The sequence below is a fragment of the Meriones unguiculatus genome, assembly GCF_030254825.1.
Source record: "Meriones unguiculatus strain TT.TT164.6M chromosome X unlocalized genomic scaffold, Bangor_MerUng_6.1 ChrX_unordered_Scaffold_30, whole genome shotgun sequence".
NCBI classification, from domain to species: domain Eukaryota; kingdom Metazoa; phylum Chordata; class Mammalia; order Rodentia; family Muridae; genus Meriones; species Meriones unguiculatus.
The window spans coordinates 1,105,415-1,126,282 of record NW_026843706.1 but is presented as its reverse complement, the minus strand read 5'-3'; the positions used below and the strand labels follow the sequence as shown (position 1 = coordinate 1,126,282).

At 42.8% G+C, this 20,868-nt stretch overlaps 1 pseudogene; it reads left to right on the top strand.

The window, feature by feature from the left end:
• The first annotated feature begins 18,409 nt into the window (after nt 1–18,409).
• LOC132651460 (RNA guanine-N7 methyltransferase activating subunit-like) lies at nt 18,410–18,766 on the top strand (annotated as a pseudogene).
• The last annotated feature ends 2,102 nt before the right edge of the window (nt 18,767–20,868 follow it).

Genomic DNA, 20,868 nt, shown 5'->3' with positions numbered 1-20,868 from the left:
GTCCCTAAGGGCCCATTACAGGCCAGACCTTCCCTTGATAAGGAAAGTGCTCTAACAAGCATCTTGGAATACCTAAAAATGCTCCACCCTGATCAGAACCTTAGTCTAGCAGTAACATTCAATTGTACATGGAGATCTCACCCATAGGTTTTTTGAGTACTGTATTTTCCTTCTTCTGATAGGACCGTTTAAGTATCCCCGATTTCCTGAATGTGGGGATGTGTAAGCAGGCATCTCTATGGTCAGTCCCCAAGGGACCTGACAATCGGGGCATCAGGCATCTAGGCCACCTGTGGAATACCTGTGGAACACCTGCTACCACCTGCACAAGCTCTTGGTCACCTGATGAAAGAACTCGTACCTCTCTCTCTCTCTCTCTCTCTCTCTCTCTCTCTCTCTCTCTCTGTCTCCTACCATGCCCAGAGATGGTCTCCGTGACGCCTCCCCCTTCCATTAAGAAAACCTCACACATGGAACCAGTCACCTCTGTGATTTATGAATCTGTCATATGACTCCACTACACAATCCTAACACTACCCCAGCCAATCAAATACATCCACTCCTGAAATCCCTCCCTCTGCCAAGGGTTTGTATTGCCATTGATTTTACATGCATAAAGGTACACATATTCACGTTTTCTCATTTCAAGACCTGATGAGATTCTTCATTTTTCTTCCACAGAGTCCTCTTTGTTGCAGCTAACTGGGTCTGGGCCTCGCCTGACCTGTCTTGGCTGCAAACTGACAGGGCAAAAGTTTGGCCCAAACCTCTGTTGTGCTGAGCATAGCAACTTGACCAAGAGCTGTAACGCTTTGGTATTTGCCATAGGCTTTGGAGAGCCCAAGCTTCCATTGACCCTGGTGACCTCATGCTAAAAGAGCTAAACTATAACACTTGTGGAAAACCTTTTCCATACCCCTTAGAGCACTCAGGCCTTACCCTAAGGTGCTCTAGCTACCCCTGAGAGAAACAGAACCCCATTCTTCATCTGGAAGCCAAGTTCCAGGATCCCAGCTGGAATCCAGCCCCTGCCAAATGGAAAATGACAGGAAAGCCTAGACTTCTTTTCTCCTTGAGAAGTCCTCTTTCTTTGTAGATCATACCATAGACATGCGCTGTAGTAAAAGTATGATGACTGTCCTTGTGTTTGATGGTGGATGTTTCTTTTTTCCACCTGATCATTCAGTTCTGCTCTTTGAGTTGAGGTACCTCGCTTGGGCCCACATTGTTTCTGTTAAAGTAAGTACTGAAGAGCCCACATATCCGGTTTCTCAGGACAGTCATGGACCTGTGTATTGTCATCAAGAAACAGGGTAGCAAGACTGACAGTCCAGGATTAGGGTCTAGTACTGATTCACAGAAGCATTAGACAGCCATTATTCCAGGGTTCTTTGGAGTAGGGCCTCAAAGATATGAGATGTTGTGAGTGTAAGATCCTGACCCAGAGTTAACTTGTTTGTTTGTTTGTTTTTCCATTAGACCACAGCTTGGACAGGTGGGCCACCCGGTGGCTACAGTTTCCAATTGTTTAGACAGTGTGTCATAGGACATTTCCAGGCATTAAAATCTCTTTTGTCTTGCTTCAAAGACAAACAGATAAACATGTTTTGCAGCATCTAGAAGTTCTAGGCCTGGAGCTGAAGGCAGAGCTGTTTTTAAAACCTCAAATGCCTTTTGTTTAGTCTCAGAACAGATGAGGGGCTCAATGCCCCACTTTGTGCTGGTGTACAGAGGCCCTGTTAGTTCCACAAAGTCTGGTATCCAGAGGCAACAATACCTAACTGCACCTAGGAACATTTAAATCTGTCTCTTAGTCTCTGTAGTTGATATTTGAAAGATGATGGCAACAGTCCTTCTCTGAGACAGGCTCATTTTGCCTCCCCTCAGCTGGTAGCAGGATAGGAATCTGATGTACAATGTTGGGCTTTCTTAGCTGACATTCTGTAGCTCACTGTCTGTAACTCTGGCGGTAGTCCCCTGGTGGCCCTTTAATAACATTTTTTTTTCCTGAGAAACTTTTGATAAAAGGAAAGGAGGTCAGCATTTAAATCTTTGGGACAGCCTGGCCCATTGAAGTTGCCTGCTGTAACTTCCCTCTGGATCTATGCCTCAAAAAATGACTCAAAAAACAAAAATGTCTGAAAAGAACAAAAATAAAAACCAAACAACAACAAAACGAAAACAATGGAAAGAAAGACAAAGAAAAAATATCATTTTTCTCTGTGTCAATTTTTTAATTTTATTTTTTTCTTATTTACATTTTATTAACTCTGTATCCCAGCTGTATCCTGCTCCCTCATTCCCTCCCAGTCCCACCCTCCCTCCCTCACCTCCACTGTGCCTATTTCCAAGTCCACTGATGGGGGGGGACCTCCTCCCCATTCATCTGATCCTGTTTTATCAAGTATCTTCAGGACTGGTTGCAAAGTCCTCCTCTGTGGCCTAACAGGACTGCTCCTCCCTTGGGGGGTGGGGAGGTCAAAGAGCCAGCCATTGAGTTCCTGTTAGAAATAGTCCTTGTTCCCCTTACTATGGGAAACCAATTGGTTACTGAGCTATCACAGGCTACATCCGAGCAGAGGTTCTAGGTTATATTCATACATGGACCTTGGTTGAATGTCAGTCTCAAAAAAGACCCTGTGCCCAGATATATTTGGTTCTTGTGGAGCTCCTATCATTTCCCCATCATACTAACTCCCCTTCTTTCGTATGATTCCCTGTACTCTGCCGAAGGTTTGGTTATGAGTCTTTGTATCTGCTTTGAAAACACTGAGTTAGAGTCTTTCAGATGCCTTCCGCAGTAGACTCCTGTCATACGTTCAATGCACATCCCAACTGTCTTTATAAATGAGGATTGATCATCTTACCCCATGTCTGCTCTCTTGTTTATCTTTTTTAGGTGTCTACGTTTCATTAGGTTTATCATATCTTATAGGTCTATATAAGCAAGTATATACCGTGTTTGTCTTTCTCCTTCTGGGATATTTCACTCAGAATGATCTTTTCTAGATCCCACCATTTGCCTGCAAATCTCATGATTTCCTCCTTTTTGATTGCTGAGTAGTATTCTATTGTGTAAAAATACCACAATTTCTGTATCCACGCCTCCGTTGATGGACATCTGGGTTGTTTCCAGGTTCTGGCTATTAAATAAAGCTGCTATAAAAATGGTTGAGCAAGTATCCCTTTTGTGTACTTGAGCAAAGTTTGGGTATATACCTAGCAGTGCTATAGCTGGGTCTTGAGGAAGCACTATTCCTAATTGTCTGAGAAAGCGCCAGTTAGATTTCCAAAGTGGTTGTACCGGTTTACGTTCCCACCAGCAGTGGAGGAGGGTTCCCCTTTCTCCACAACCTCTCCAGCATGTGTTGTCCCTTGAGTTTTTCATCTTGGCCATTCTGATGGGTGTGAGATGAAATTTCAGAGTCGTTTTGATTTGCATTTCCCTGATGGCTAATGAGGTTGAGCATTTCTTTAAGTGTTTCTCTGCCATGTGATATTCCTCTACAGAGAATTATCTGTTTAGCTCTGTACCCCATTTTTTAATTGGATTACTTGGTTTGCTGCTTTTCAGCTTCTTTAGTTCTTTTTATATACTGGATATTAGTCCTCTGTCAGATAAAGGGTTAGTAAAGATTCTTTCCCAATCTGAAGGCAGTTGTTTTGTTTTGATGATGGTGTCCTTTGCTTTACAGAAGCTATTCAGTTTCATGATGTCCCATTGATTGATTGTTGCTTTTAGAGCCTGTGCTCTTGGTGTTCTGTTCAGGAAGTTGTCTCCTGTGCCAATGAGTTCTAGGCTGTTCCCCACTTTTTCTTCTAACAGATTTAGAGTATCTGGTTTTATGTTGAGGTCTTTGATCCACTTGGACTTTAGTTTTGTGCAGGGTGAGAAATATGGATCTATTTTCATTTTTCTGCATGTAGACATCCAATTGGACCAGCACCATTTGTTGAAGATGCTGTCTTTTTTCCATTGAATGGTTTTGGCTTCTTTGTAAAAAATCGAGTATTCATAGGTGTGTGGGTTTATTTCTGGGTCTTCTATGCAGTTCCATTGATCCTCCTTTCTGTTTTTATGCCAATACCATGCAGTTTTTATTACAATTGCTCTGTAGTACAGCTTGAGATCGGGAATGGAGATACCTCCAGATGATCTGTTGTTGTACAGGATTGTTTTGGAGATTCTGGGGTTTATGATTCTCCACATGAAGCAGAGAATCTTTTTATCAAGGTCTGTAAAGAATTGAGTTCGTATTTTGATAGGAATTGCATTGAATCTGTAGATTGCTTTTGGCAGGATGGCCATTTTCACAATGTTAATCCTACCAATCCATGAGCACGGGAGATCTTTTCATCTTCTGAGATCTTCTTCGATTTCTTTCTTCAGAGACTTGAAGTTTTTCTCAAACAGTTCTTTCACTTGCTTGGTTAGTGTCATCCTAAGGTTCTTTATGTTATTATTGGCTATTGTGAAGGGTGTTGTCTCCCTAATTTCTTTCTCGGCCCTTTTGTCTTTGGTATACAGGAGGGCTTCTATTATTTTGAGTTGATTTTGTATCCTGCCACTTTGCTGAAGGTGTTTATCAGCTGGAGGAGTTCTCTGGTTGAATTATGGGGTCGCTCATATATACTATCATATCATCTGTGATTAGTGACACTTTGACCTCTTCCTTTCCGATTTTTATCCCCTTGATCTCCTTTAGTTGTCTTATTGCTCTGGTTAGGACTTCAAACACTATGTTGAAGAGATATGGAGAGAGTGGTCATCTTCGTCTTGTCCCTGATTTCAGTGGGTTTGATTTAAGTTTCTTTCCATTGAGTTTGATGTTGGCTATAGGCTTACTGCATATTGCCTTTACTAGGTTTAAGTATGTGCCTTGTATCCCTGATCTCTCCAAGACCTTTAAACATGAATGGGTGTTGTACTTTGTCAAATGCTTTTTCAGCATCTAAGGAGATGATCATGCGCTTTTTCTCCTTCAGTTTGTTTATGTGGTGGATTACATTGATGGATTTCCGTATGTTGAACCAACCTTGCATGCCTGGGATGAAGCCTACTTGGTCATGGTGGATGATATCTTTGATGTGCTCTTGGTTTCGGTTTGCAAGTATTTTATTGAGTATTTTTGCGTCAATGTTCATAAGAGAGATAGGTCTGAAGTTCTCTTTTTTTGTTGGGTCTTTGTGTGGTTTAGGTATCAAGGTAACTGTTGTTCACAGAATGAGTTTGGTAATGTTCCTTCTGTTTCTATTTTGTGGAATAGTTTGAGGAAAATTGGTGTTAGCACTTCTTTGAAGGTCTTGTAGAATTCTGTGCTGAAACCATCTGGCCCAGGGCTTTTTTTGGAGGGGAGACTGTTAATGACTGCTTCAATTTCCTTGGGGGATATAGGGCTATTCATTCTTTTTACCTGATCTTGACTTAATGTTGGAAGATGTAATCTATCAAAAAAATTGTCCATTTCATTTAGATTTTCAAATTTTGTGGCATATAGGCTTTTGTAGTATGACCTAATGATTGTTTGAATTTCTTCAGTGTCTGCAGTTATGTCCCCCCTTTCATTTCTGATTTTGTTGATTTGTATAGATTCTTTCTGCTTTTTAGTTTGTTTGGCTAAGGGTATGTCAATCTTATTGATTTTCTCAAAGAACCAGCTTTTTCTTTCATTGATTCTTTGAACAGTTTTATTTGTTTCTAATTGATTGATTTCAGCCCTGAGTTTGATTATTTCCAGCCTTCTGCTCCTCTTGGGTGTATCTGCTTCTTTTTTTTCTAGGTTTTTCAGTTGGGCCATTAAGTTGTTTGTATGTGAAGTTACAAATTTCTTCTTGCAGGCACTTAGTGCTATAAATTTTCCTCTGAGCACTGCTTTCCATGTGTCCCATAAATTCGGGTATGTTGTGCCTTCATTTTCATTGAATTCTAGGAAGTCTTTAATTTCTTTCTTTATTTCTTCCTTAACCCAGCTGTCATTGAGTAGCACGTTGTTCAGTTTCCATGTGAGTGTCGATCGGCTTTTTGTTATTTCTGTTGTTGTTGAGGTCCAGCTTTAGTACATGGTGGTCTGATAGAATACAAGGGATTATTTCAATCTTTTTATATCTGTTGAGGCTTGCTTTTTGACCAACTATATGGTCTATTTTGGAGAAGGTTCCATGTGGTGCTGAAAAGAAGGTATACTCTTTTGAGTTTGGGTGAAAAGATCTGTAGAAATCTATTAGGTCCATTTGATTTAGGGACTCTGTAAGTGCTTTTATTTCCATATTTGTTTTCTGTCTCATTGATCTGTCCCACATTCAGACTTTTTACCAACAATACAAAGTTTACATTTTAACTGAAAGAGTAACCTGGTAGAAGCAGTGTCTACAAAAAAATCTTGGCCTAACAGCCTCTTAAGCAGAGCAAACAGAACTAGTGCCTTATTTACATAGTGTTATTGCTGACAATTTAGCGAGTAGAGGGCCAGGGGATTGTTAAACTTGTGTTCTGTTTGCATAGTTTATAGTTAGTTAATTAGTGAGTGGAAGGCCAGGGGCTGTCATTGCCCTCCAAACCAAGTGGGCTAAAGATTTACAACCCCCCTTGGAGTTAAGCATTGAGGGGAATTCCTCCTGTTTGTCTTGCTAAGTATTTACAATCTTTCCTTAGAGAGAAGATGCTTGAGTTAGCCTGTCTGTAAAACTTATAGTATAATACAAAACTCTCTGACTTTCTATGTTTGCCTATCTTCTTTTTGCCACATCATAAACATCTGTGTTAGGTAATGGTTTTGTACTAGTTTTACTGCAGTGGGAATATTTAGAGCATTTATCCTAACAGATCCTGATTAAACATTTTCTTTAGAGAGCCCTAAAACTCTTGTCCCTTTGCTACCTACAATGTTTGGTTTTTCCACAAGCAATTCCTGATGCTGAATCTGATTTATTACCTCTCCTAAAATTTTATTTTCCTTCTAATCTTATTTGCTAAAACTTTTAGTAATCTATTAGCAATGTGTTTCCTTGGATAGTTAATTGTACTGTTCCAAGAATCATAGAGAAACAGCAGAAAAGCTCATCAATCCAATCCTGTAACCAAGTAAGCGTGGGACTTTCAGAATACGTCTTTGGGCTTAGATGGTCATGTTAGGGTTTTTGCTAGGGACTTCCAGAGAGCTTTTTTTTTTTTTTTTTTTTCCTGTGGAATAAAAGCCTGTGTAAAAAACTTGGAGAGTGAAGAAAGCAAAGAAATAAATAAAACAAAGGAAGCTGCTGGGTGCTAGGGCACACACCTTAATCCCACCACTCTGAGGCAGAGGCAGATGGATTTCTGTGAGATGGAGGTCAGCCTGGTTTACAGAGCAGGTCCAGGACAGTCAGGGCTAGATAGACAGGTCTCAAAACAAAACAAAACAAAACAAAAGGAAGCTAATTTGAGAATGGGTAGCCAGGTTTTAATTCTTTCTAGGGCTGCAATTGGTTGAAGCAAATAACCTTCTTCAGTAGACAATGACCTTCCCTAGTAGAGGAGGAGCTTTCTCAGCAAGAGTATGTGTGTAGCTTCACTATACTTCTAGAAGCCCCAAACACACTCTCAAGAGCCAAAGCCCAATTCAAGTGACATCACACATTTCTGCTTTCAATCACCTAGTGATGAAAGCAGGTCCATATCAGCAGAGGCAGCAGATGAAAGCCGGTGCCATCTGCCAGATTCAGCAGAGAATGGGATCTCAGTGTATACTCAGAGAAAGCTAGCCTTAAGGCTTAGAAAACTTTGCCTCAGAGCCTGTGTACCCCACAGCAAGAGAAATAAGAAGACCTCAGATTGGATATATTCAACACTATGACCAGCAAGCATCCTACACAAGAACCATGTGAAGAACCTAAGGTGGCTCCCAGAGCAATGAAGTACAAGACAGAGGTAAAAGTTCAAACTGGCTGGTCACCTTCAGATGAAGGGTCGTGAGAAGGACACTGAGAGGCAGCTCCTCCTTTCTTCTGTCTGTCTCTATCTAGCAAAGCAACCTGGATATTATCAAGAGAAGCATCCCTATAGGCAAACAGCTTAAATACGAAGACTCCAGAGATGATCCCTTGCAGATACGTGATGAGCTGATGCAATCATATCAGCCAGGTAAACAGCACAGGGACACAGAGCCTCTTTCAGACCTAAGCTGATCTACCCTGCCCCACACCTGACACACCATTCTTTTTCCCTCCTTCTTCCTGAAGGCCATTTTTTTTTCTCCCAAAATACAGGCTTAAAAGTATCACCACACTGAAGAAGTTCAGTGGTTGAATACTTGTATGGTATACACGAGGCTTCAGTTCCAGCCCCAGCACCACAAAACAAAAACAATAAAGACACACACACACACGCACAAAAAAAAATCAAAATGCTCCCATACGCACACAAATATGCTTCTTCAAATGTATTCTTTCTCTTGTAAGAGGTCATTACTCCTGAATGGAAGTAAAACCCGTGATAAAATTAAAATTCATATTGTAAGTGGGAAAATGAAATATTAAAACCTTAATGGGACTTCTAGATTAAGGATTAGCATACCTTTGGTATCGGCAATACTTGTTTCTGATAGCTCCCTATAGATTTATGAGAATAATACTAAAATTACAAGCAAGTGGAAATGTGATCATACAAAGCATTAGAAAAACCCTGAAGACATTTTAACTACCCTCTCTCTCATCGCACAACAGAACACCTAGCTCTACCTTCCCCTCTGTAATTTTCCTGCTTGTTGATTTCTGAGGTAAGAGTACCATGCATATGAAACTGGCTTTATACTTGATTTGTCAAAGGTAGCCTTGGACTCCTAATTGCCCTGCCTCTCCCTGCTGAATGTTGGGATTAATGTGCCATCACATTCAACTCTGTTGGCTTGCTTCAGTGTAAACTGATGGCCATCAGCTGTGTCCAGCTAAGAAGTGCCTGGGCAACATATCAATCTTTGACCTGAGTTTAAGGACAAAGAAAACTTCAGAGGTCAGAGCTGCTGTGAGGTTGAAGGAAGCACTCTGCCAGTTAACTGCTAGGATTTGAGTAGAGCACACAGCCCTGGTCCTTTAGCTGGATGGCTAGGACAGAACGAAGGGGAACCAGCAGGTGACCTCATCATGTGCATACCTCCTTAGGGTCAGAAACCTTCGTCCAACCAGACTCCTTCATCCCCTTGGAGTCTCCAGTATCCACTGGACTGATGAACATGCAAAAAAATGTGCAATCAAGTCCCATGCAAATGAGCAGCATATACCCAGTGTTGCATTTTTCAACGTTTGTTGCAAGGGGTTTCTTCTGGGAAGGCCCTCAAGTTTTTGTCCACTATCACCTGAAAGGTTAGTAGTTGATTTGTACAATGGAAATTGATTCCATCAAACAATTGAGAGAAATGGAAGCTCAAGAAGAGCTCTCGAAGGCTAGCACAGGGCAGCACCTATCAAGACTGCGTGGGCAGGCTGCATACTGCTATTTTCTGAGTGACTCTATTTAGGGCCACCAACCACCAGCAGAGTGAGCTGAGTAAACACTGTCACAGGTACAGAGAACTACAACGAGGGTCCTTGGAGGCTCGGTTGCATGAGCAACTAAGACTAGTATAGTCTAAGGATTGGTATGGTATTAGCACATGTCCTCAGCAGCACCTTCACCCAATTTGCAAGCCACACCTTCCCTTTTGCCTTCTTCCAGAACTCATAGTGCCAATAACTCTAGCCAGAGACTTAGGCACCAAGAATATCATTTATTTATTTATTAAAATTAAACTTGTTACATGCCACTCATGAGGCTAGACCCTCAGAGAATAAATCATTAACAGTCCTCTTATGAGGGGACACATTTAGCAACATGTTACAACATGTAGGAGGGAAGAGCCACTCTAACTCCTGGCTACATAAAGGGATTGACAATTATCCAGAGGGGATGGGCAATGACCCAGAATACCATCAGGATAGGGAACTCAGAACAAAAACACTCCATGGGAACTGAACTGTAAATGCATGTTGAGGCATGAGGAAAATGGGCATGGGAGCCCCCACGTCCACTTGAGATACTTTTCACTTTCATGGTCGTGCCCCTTTGCCTCTCCCCTTACTTAATGCGGTGTTTTCAGCAGCATAAACAGGTTGGCCCGGTGACATGGGCACATCAGGAGACCTAGGCTTTGCAGATGCACTTGGCAGGCTGGGCTCATTCTGTGAGAGTAGCCTACGGCGTTTCCTACGTGGCTTACCCTGTGACATACATATAAATCTGTTTTTTCTCTTTTTCCTTCGTTGGGCCAGCAGATAGGCAGCCCGACTCTCCTTGGCCTTTTTGTCGGTAATATTTTGCTCAGATCCAGACTCAGGCTCCTGCTCTTGTGCAGGCTCCAGCTGTGGCTGGGCCTTGGCCTCTGCTTCCTCCTTGGGCTCAGGCTCAGGCTCAGGCTGGGTCTTAGGCTCTTGCTCTGGGTGGGGCTGTGGCTCAGGCTGAGGCCCATGTCCAACCCTACGATGTTTCCTACGTGGCTTACCCTGTGACATACATATAAATCTGTCTTTTCTCTTTTTCCTTTGTTTGGCCAGCAGATATGCAGCCCGCCTCTCCTCAGCCTCCTTGTTGGTTGACACTCAGATTGACACTCGGGCTCCTGCTCTGGCTCGGGATCGAGCTGGGGCTCAGACATAGGCTTAGGCTGGGTCTTGGGCTCCAGCTCTCGCTGAGCCTCTGCCTCAGGGTCGGGCTCATGCTCAGGTTCCTGCTCTGGCTGGTGTTTGGCCTCTGTCTCAGCCTCTGTCTCAGTATCGCGCTGTGTCTCTGGCTCAGGCTATGGCTTGGCCAATAACTCTGGCTGAGGTTCAGGCTGCCTCTCAGGTTCAGACTGGGGCTTGGCCTCCTGCTCTGGCTGGGGCTCATTCTGTTGGTGCAGCTCCCCCTCTGGCTCTGGCTCTGGCTCTGGCTCTGGCTCTGGCTCTGGCTGCAGCTTGGGCTCAGGCTGTGGCTTGGGCTCCAGCTCTGCCTGCAGCTCTCCCTCTGGCTCTGGCTGTGGCTTGTGCTCAGGTTGGGGTTTTTGTTCAGCCTGAGGCTCAGTCTCTGGCTGAGGTTGCAGCTCTGGGTCTCGCTCCAGCTCTGCCTCTGCCTCTGGCTCTGGCTTAGGCTCACTTGATGGATAGTTGGAAGTTCCATAAAGATCTCACAGGTCACAATCATCAGCTGAACTGAGAATGGAATTAATACTTTGAAGCAGTTCTCTTTCATACTCAAGTATTTGGTCCTCATCACGGGAATCATCTGAAATTCAAGAGACATATGTAAATACGCTTCTTCTACCCACTCTGTACATACAGACATCAGCAGGATATTGAACACAAACTAAGCTGAAGTATTGAATGTTTGGACATTCTGAATCACAGTTAAAAAACATAGTTTTAGATAGTGCCCTCTATTCTGTATTTACCTGAGAGAAGTGACTGATAAACTAGCAATGAAAATATGATTCCCACTTTGAAATCCTACTGTCTAAAGAGCATGAGGTACTTGCTCAATTGTTCCTTAACACAAATCTGATGCCTTGTGGGCCATAGCCGAATAAGGGCAATTGCTTCAATAAAGCAGTATTTCATGTAAATCAAGTTAAAATTCTCTAGCTTAGAAAAGTTCTTAATTTAGTCACTGTGGTCCTGCTGGACTTTTGGTGCTTGCTGCCTTATACAATAAGGTATGGAGTAGATAGTACATCTTTAACTGTTTTCACTGTTAACCTCTGCTATCCCCAGTCTCCACCCAGCTGGAAAGAAGGTAGAGTAATGCTTCTTACTCTCTCCTCTTTCTTGTCCATAAAGGATGAAAAGAGAAGAAGAGGGAGGAGCAGAGTTTTAGGCAGATAGAACTCTACCCAAATCTAAGGCAACAAGAAGTTGCAGTTGTGTTAGGAAATCAACCATGGTATAGGGACCCCAGCACATGATGGAGAAAGAAAAGGGGGCACTGGCTACAAAATCATCACAAAATTAAGGTTTGAAGAGGCAGATCCTAAAACAGCCACATATGGCCAGGCTTCAGAGCTCAGTTGTTTCTCTAAGCAGAAATGATACTTGCCTTTTTTGCTCATTTCATAGATCTTAGCTTTCTTTTCTTCAATGGGAGATCCAGTGTCAGAAACTGAGTCAGTCACCACACAGCTAAGTTGTAAGGTAGAAAAAGAAACCAAGAAAATATGAGCACAGTATTCTTCTCTTCAGGACATTTCCCCTACTTTCTACAATAAGCATGATCACTTGTTAAATTTTGGATGTTTCCTACACCAACTCTGTTCCCCTTCATTAGATTTGTTAAATCTTTCAATTATTCCTCATTTTCCATATTTCCATACACCTTTTCACTGCTCTTACAAAAGGAGGCATCTTACAGAAGTCACAATCTGAACAAAGCAAAACCAAACTCCAACTGAGCAAGTAACTCAATGTCTAATGTCTGGTATCCAGTCATGATCTTCTTCAGCTCTGTACCATGCCCAGCTTGTCTCCTAAGATCAGGATGGCTCCACTCCATGACTGCCGCTTTTCTTGGTGCTTGTTCCATGACACTGGCATCTCCAAATGGCTGGAGTCTCTTGCTTCAACTGGACTGCACTCCTACCAATAGCCTCTCCTGGGTTCTCTTTGGGAACTGCAGCTCTACCTCACAGTGCCAAGCCTCAGCTGTTCTTTATGACACATTCATGACTAAATAAACAGTACCAACTGGGTAACTCTTGGAGACTAGCAGGTTCTGCTGTTAGCACAAGCTACAAACCAGACAACAGTCTCTGGATCACCACTTCTGTGTGCCAATTCTGAGAAAACACTTTCCAGAATATTTCACCTTAGTACTGCTGGTCTCTTAGTTACTGCTAATTTCTCAGCTCCAGCTGTCCAGCCTCTATTATCCCAGCAAAGGAAAGGATTTTTCTTTAGTTAGGCTAGTATCTTGTTAATCACAGCCAGTTCTTCAGCCCCAGCTATCCACAACCACAGATTCCTAACTCAAGACATGAAACTGTCCCAATAGAGACCTTAAATGACTTCCAATCTTCCCTCCGGAACTTCACAAACCAGGCCTCCATCTTCTTCATTTTTCTCCACACTAACCTTCTGTGTTCCCAGGAAAGAGCTCACCCATTTTGAACACTCAATAGATTTTCTAACACTCAAAGTTCCAAATTCCTTTCAAAATCCTCCACAAATTGACACAGTCAGGTCTGTCATATTGGTAACCACCCTGGTTACCTTTTCTGTCTCATTTAGGGTTTCTGTTGCTGTGTTGGAACATCACGTCCAAAAGCAACTTGAGAAGAAAGGAGTTTATTTGGCCAATACTTCCTCATCAGTGCTTATCACTGAAAAAAGTAGAAGAGGAAAAGGCTAAAAGCTGTAGGCAGGAGCTGAAGCAGAGCCTGCTTACCCACTGGCATGCTCAGTCTGCTTTCTTACAGAACCCAGGAGTACCAGTCCAGGGATAAGCACACCCACAATAGGCTGGGCCCTCACTTCAATCACTAATTAGGAAAAACTACAGGCTTGCATACTGCCCAATCTTATGGAGGCGTTTTCTCAATTGAGACCTCCCTATTCTAAAATGATTCTAGCCTGTGTCAATGTGCCATGAAGCTCGCCAGCAGCTACTCTTTAGCCCAAGATATACTGGAAGTCACAGAAATTTTTCGTCAGGCTTCCAAGGTCTAGGTTTACAGGCATGCATCCCTGTAAGATGTACATTTTATAATCATCATTGTTGGGGGAGGTGTATAGTGTGTGTAGCTGTGCATGCACCACAACACATATGTGGAAGTTATAGGACATCTTTGTGAAGTCAAGTGACTCCTTTCACCTTTACATGGGTTCTGGGGATGAAAATCAAGTTATCAGACTTGTGTGGCAAGTACCTTAACCCAGTGATCCATCTCTGGACATGAAACGCTTTTACTATGGAAGAAAAACACTCCAAATCCTTGTTACAAAAGATTTCTGCATCCACTGTACATACAAATGTTAATCTATTTCTATCCATGAATGTTGTCTTTTTTTAGCTGCCAATTTGATGAACCTTTGTTCTCCTACTTACTACCCTAGCCTTAAAAAACCTTTCTAGCCTGGGTGTGTGGCACATGCATTCCATTACAGCACCCAGGAGGCAGAGCTGGGCAGATCTCTCTGAGTTCAAGGCCAGCGTGAACATAGTAAGCCCAGGACCCCCAAAGGTACTTAGAGAGGACCTGCCTTAGACACATACAAACAAAATTATTGTCTTCGAGGGGCTGCAGAGAAGGCTCAGCAGGTAAGAATACTTGCTGTTCTTTTTGAAAAAAGATTTTCCTATTTTATTTTATTTTTCCTTCGAGACATGGTTTGTCTGTGTAACATCTCTGGCTATTCTGAAAACTCACCCTATAAGCCAGGCTGGCCTGGAACTCAGAGAGGCCTGCCTGCCTCTGCCTCTCTAGCACTGGGATAAAAGTCTGTGTACATCACCACATCGGTCATGATTTTTAATTTTTTTCATGTGTATAGGAATTTTGCACATGTGAATGTGCATGTACTATGTGCATACAGTGTATTTGGAGTCCAGAAGAGGACAGCAGATCTTTGGGACTGGAGTTACAGACAGTTGTAAGCCACCATGTGGGTGCTAGGAGTCAAACTATTGTTTTCTAGAAGATCACCAAGCCATCACTCCAGCCCTGACACTGGCTGCTCTTGCAGCAGACCCTGTTCTGATTCTCAGCACCCACACAGAAGATTATAACTAGTGGTAACTGGTTCTAGGGGGTCTAACACCTCTTCTAGGCATCATGGGTACTAAGCACATATACATACAAGCAGGCAAATGCTTCTACATGTAAAATAAAGACAACTATGTTTTTTAAAACAATATTCTTGTTGGGCATGATGGCACATGAATTTAATCCCACAACTCTGTTAGTTTGAGACCAGCCTTGTGTATGTAGTGAGTTATGGGACAGTCAGGGCTACAAAGAGACTCTGCTTGAAAAGAAAAGGAAAGAAAAAGAGAAAGGAAGGAAGGAAGGAAGGAAGGAAGGAAGGAACGGAAAGGAAAGGAAAAGGAAAGGCTTCTCTTAATATCTAGCACATGGTTATCTTTTGATTCTCACTCCATTTCTAACTGATCATCACTTTTTCCACAAATACTGGAACAGATCTCAGGAATCTCTAAAAGCTAGGCTAAACACTCTGATACCTATATGATGAGTTATTTTTATTGGTTGTCAATATGATCACAGTACACTTATAAGATCACCATGAGGCAAGATGCAGCCTGGATCATAAAAGAGCATATCAGGCTAAATGTCTAATTTTTCTAAATGATTGAGATTAGAAAGTTCAAGAATATTTTTAAAAACCAACTAGTTGAGCATGAATTCTAGAAGTAAAGAAGCAGAGCCCACAAGAGCAAAACCAACCTTTATCGATACAATGAGTTTCAGGACAGCCAGAACTACATAGTGAGACCCTGTCTCAAAAAGCCAAAAACAATTCAATCACGGTGATACACACCTTTAATAGCAACAATAGGGAGGCAGAATCATACAGATCTCTATGAGTTAGAGCCCAGCCTGGCTTCTAGAGTGAGTTCCAGGACACTGATGTATGTGCCTCCTCATTGCCAGAGACTCCAGAAGCTCAGAGCAATGCATCTCTTTTGTCTGGGATCCCAGGAAACCACATGGACAACAAAGTAAAATGTTGTTTCTTTACAAACTGATTATGAAAGTTAGGCTGTCCATGGAGTTCCAGGATAGTCAGTCCTATACAGTAAGACTCCATGTAGAAAAAGATACACACACACACACACACACCCCTCTATAAAAATGAAGCAACAGCTGAAGAGTTAAACAATGGCCCAAGGCAAGAATCAGATACTTTAAACTGGTAATAAAGTCAGACATCCAACATGATGCTGTTGAGAAAATGTGATGTTTACTCTTAAATCTTCTTGCCCAGAACAATGGGTGAAAATAAAGACAAGTCAAGTTCCAACAGTTCTCCTACTTACCAGGACTCTTCCTGCTCCAGCACTGTAGACTTATCTAAATCATAGAAAGAAAAAGCGTTAGGAAGCATCATAAAATCTAGTAGCACATGTCTTTTACTCCTGAAAACTAGCTTATAAATTACTGCTAGTAAAATTTACATTTACCCAAGACTAGTGACATAGATCAGTGGTAGAGCACTTGATTAGAATACCTTGGACTCTATATCCAGCAACAAAGAGAAAGAGAAAGAATGGGAGGGAGAGAGAAGTATGAGGCAAAATAATCTGTTTCCTATGAAAGATAGAGAGGAAATAAAACATCCAGGAAGCAAAAAGGGGTAAAGGACACATTTAAGAAATGAATATATTCCCCTGCTCTTGAAAGCAGAGAAATAAATTTCAACAAGCCAGAAAGAACACTAGAAGGGGCCAAACGTAGGACCAGATGAATCCAAGTGTCCCAAATCTCATATCAGTCATCTCTACAAAGACATTTAACACATGAACACTCCAATCAAAAGAAGGCTCTACTTACACTCCTCAAACTCTTCATTGTTTCCGCTTATATCCATGTTAACAATGTAACTGGAAAAAAAAGAGGATTTTAAACTGAGGCCTACCAACAACACAGGCAATAAGATATCAACATTCTCAAATAAATGCCGGGAACAACCAGTTTCCAAAATGCAAGGTCAGAAGTAGCTTTAGGCCCTAACGTGTGTCCCGTTTATTCTCAATAGCAAGAGCCTACCTCAAACCTAAGAATATTCTCTTAGATTCTGGTCTGGCTTTAAACCCCCATGTAGTGGAAGTTGCCCTTGAAGTTTTTACTGTCCTGACTCTCCCACTTGAGGGCTGGGATTCACAGCAGTGTGTCTGCCATTGATTAATGCCTTGTTGGTATCTGAGCCAAGTTGAATCAGGCTAGTCAAATACTCTACCAACTGAGCTACATCTCAGCCCCTGTATGTACTTGTCTTTTATTTTTATTTCTCAATTTTTATTTTTAATTCTGTCTGTCTATATATGTCTACATATACGAGTGCATATATATAGATATATGTCTTGATAGGAGCTATGTGCTATCAGGAATGGAGTGGAAGTCATAAAACAATAGGCATGAATTTCTTAAGTGTGACTTTCTAGAAATTACTCATACTTAATAAGGTATTGTGTGCTTCATATAATTATAAGCTTCTGCCTACTAATGGAGATGTATAGGGGTGTGGAATTCTAGAACCTAAGATTCTTGTTTCTTTATAATTCATATTTAAGACTAACCAATGTCAATACAGTTGAAATGGCTCATGAGTAATATGTGTTTGCCAGTAAACCTAACAATCTGAATTTGATCCCAGGGACCTACATAGTAATAGGAGAAAACCAATTGGGGCAAGTTATCTAATCTCTGATCTCTATAGGCCTATCATGGCACTTGCATGTACAAACACAAAAAATAAACAAATGCACCCTATGTTTTTTAAATTAACTGAGAAAGTAGGGAATAGTGTTTCAGACCTGAAACTCCAATACAGAGAAGGTAAAAGCAGAAAGATCCCAAGTTCAAGGCTACAAAATAAGTCTTAGCTTCACAAAACAATATGGCTAGTGGTGGTTTACAACATTAATCCCAGAACTCAGGATGAATGAATCAGAAGGCAGAGGCCACAACAGTGTGATGCAGCCATGATCATTCACGCCTTTACAGCCATTGAAGCAGGACATTCTCCCCAAGCATGGTTGGATACCATAAAAAGCTAAAATGTTACGCTCAGGATACGAGGCTAAGCACTGCACTCAGGGTCAGCCGCTTTGGACCCAGAGAAGAGCATGTGTGATTGCATGAGGGTTGATGCCCCAGGTCCCGCCTCTGAGAAAAAGGTATCGGACGGGTCTGATGCTCTTTGGGTGGATGACACCTAAATGAACATCGGTACAAAGTCCCAATTTATTTCTAATATCAGAGATCAGACCTCTACTCTTGCCTGATGCGTCTAAAACAAAAAGGGGGAACTGTAGAGAGCTGCGGAATGCTCTGCCTTAAAGATGGAGCTGGTTTCCGCCTTCCACCTTCCCGATGGTGAGTGCTCTCTGTCATGAACAATTCCACATTTGTCTAAGGCTGAGGATCTGGCTTGCTTCCATGTATGTGGACCTATCTGCATTGCCCACGTGGCACGCCTGGGTTGGCTACCCAGAGGCTATTTAAGCTGTGGGCTGGCTTTCCCCAGGGTCCGAGGATTGTTCAAGGTTCCTGAATAAACTGCATTGAAAAAAAAAAGTCCTTAATGGGCTAAGCATTTCGTTACCTAGGATAGCCGTGTGGGGTGTTGTTGTGTGAATGCCCCTGATCACTCCTGTGCACCTCGAGGAAGGATCTTAAAAATTGTATAGAATTTCAACATGAGTGAAACTTCTGAAGTGATTCCAAGTTTTGAAGAGATGTTTGCAAGCAAACTCACACAAGATGACAAAGAGTAATGGGAATTCTTGAAATATCCTCCTGAATAGCCTCCAATGTTGAGGAATGGAATAGCAGAGCTGGTGGTCAACAAAGAAATAGAGCCAACTGGCTGCAAGACAGCAGACAGTTTAGAGGTAGGGATAACAGACGGGGATGGCCAAGTGACAGTCGATGGAATGAGTGGCATGGATGATCATGGGGTAACAACTTCCCAAAGCAGAGACAAGAGCCTTACTGACAACAACAGTGCAGAACAATATGGTGACAACAAGCAGCCTCCATACGGTTACTACTGACAGATGTCAGCAGTTTTTAACAAAAGAACATTGATTTTGACAACGTGCTAAATGTTGGTATTCTTTTTGTCATAGCTTTTCTCTCTATTTTAGAGAAGGAGTTGTAAATTATTTAGAAATTAAGACTCGAAAAAATTATTTTTCTGGGGGTATAATGATTGATGTAATAAATCTACCAAGTGTAAATTACATAGCTCGACATTATATTAAATACAGGTTTGTTTATGATTTCGTAAAAAAAAAAAAAAAAAAAAAAAGAGATCATAAAAAAAAAAAGGCAGAGGCAAGCCAATCTCTGAATTCGAGGACAGCCTGGTCTATAGACTGAGTTCTAAGCCTGAGTTACACCAGAAAACTTTATCTAGAAAACTTTATATATATATATATATATATATATATATATATATATATATATATATGCCAAAAGCATGTAGTGGACCCTTTATCTACTGTGTCATATTAGTGAGGTGTAAAGACAAGTACAGCCCTCAATTTAACCTCCAGCATTCTTTCAACGTCGGTAGTGTTTAATTATTAATTGTTCAAGCCCTATTCTCCTGAAAGCTGCTCTCCCAGCCTTGCACCCAGAGCCTAACTCTCCCTGCAGTTCCAGCTGCCATGACTGGTGGTCTAGTCTGGCCCAGTCCTTTGGAATGAGCTACACCAGGCCTCAACTCAGGAGGCTGTTGGCCTTACCAGCTCCTTCCACTAAGCAAAAGCCCCCTCATGTTCCCATTGGCTGCTCAGCCAGGGGCTCTCACAAGAGTCCAGTGATATTTCCCACCTCAGGCCACCCCTCCCCACGAACCATGCCCCACCTCATTCTCCCACCTACCCTACCTGGCTCTGCCCTGTCCCACCACTGTCCTGTCCTCATGCCCCACCACCCATTCTCCTGACCAACGTGCTCAGTCTGTCATCCCTTCCCAACCCCGCCCCCTTCAAGTACTGTCTCAGGATCCTGGCATCTTCTAGAAACAAACTGGAGCTTTGTCTATTTTGCATATAGGCGCTTCCACCAATCAGGCATTGAGACCCCATCCCTCCTGCTGGGCCATAGGTAATATCCTGTCCATGGTGGCCATTAATCTCCCCTCAGCCACACAAGCCCCCCTTTTTAGCAACCCTAAGCCCCAGGTTACTAACTAGCTTGTCTTCCCAGCACAGCAACCTTCTCCTACCCCCTTGGGACATCCCACAGACGTGCAGACCATTCTCCCACAGCCCATGAAGCCTAGGCCGAAGGCTAGGCCCCTGTCCGGCCTTTTCCCCTGTCCTGGACCCAACCTCCTCTTCCTACTACCAGACCTGTGTCCTGTGCTCCTTGTGTGGGGACCAGCACTGCCTGAAGCCGCCTGGTTCCCCTGGTAACGGCCAAACATTGGAACCTTCTAAACTGCCAGTCCCTGGGTTCAGGGTTCACAGCTGCCATGTTCCCCGCCGCTCCCTTCTCCTCGCCATTACCCCCCTCTGCTTCTAAGGTCCTTTGTGACGTCCATATCCCGCCACTAACCCCATCAGAATCCTGGCCATTTGTTCTTTTCGGCAGTGCCTGGATCCATCCCAGGGCCTTCTGCACGGTTGCTGATGGCCTCGGCCCCGATTCCGGCCCCCACGGCCCTTTTTCTCTGTAAGGGGAAGTGTCTTACAGGATCTCAGTCCTCCTGATCCTAAGTGCAGACACAGAACCCGGCTACTCCAATGTGGTGTCTCTACTTAAACCCGCGACACTCAAAGGAGACTGGGCCCCCTTAGCCCAACATATACACACCTGCTTGTGTGCGTGTCTGTGGCAGATACCAGCCACCCCCCTGCTCCTCCGCTCCTCTGGCAAGCCAGCAAGGGATGTGTGCGGGCAGCGCCTTTAATAGGGCCAAGCCCCTAGGCACCATGGGAGTAGAGGACATATTCCCGCCTTTTTGGGCTCCCACCTCTCAGGAATGCCCGTAACAACGTTTCTGAATTTTCTAACCATGAGTTTGAGATACCTGCTCCAGTGCTTCTAGAATTGGACATCCCTGTTGAGATGCTACTTCTCACAGAAGGGCACCTTTTCAATAGAGAGCTGTATCCAAGCCAGACATTGCAGCTAACCCTCTCTA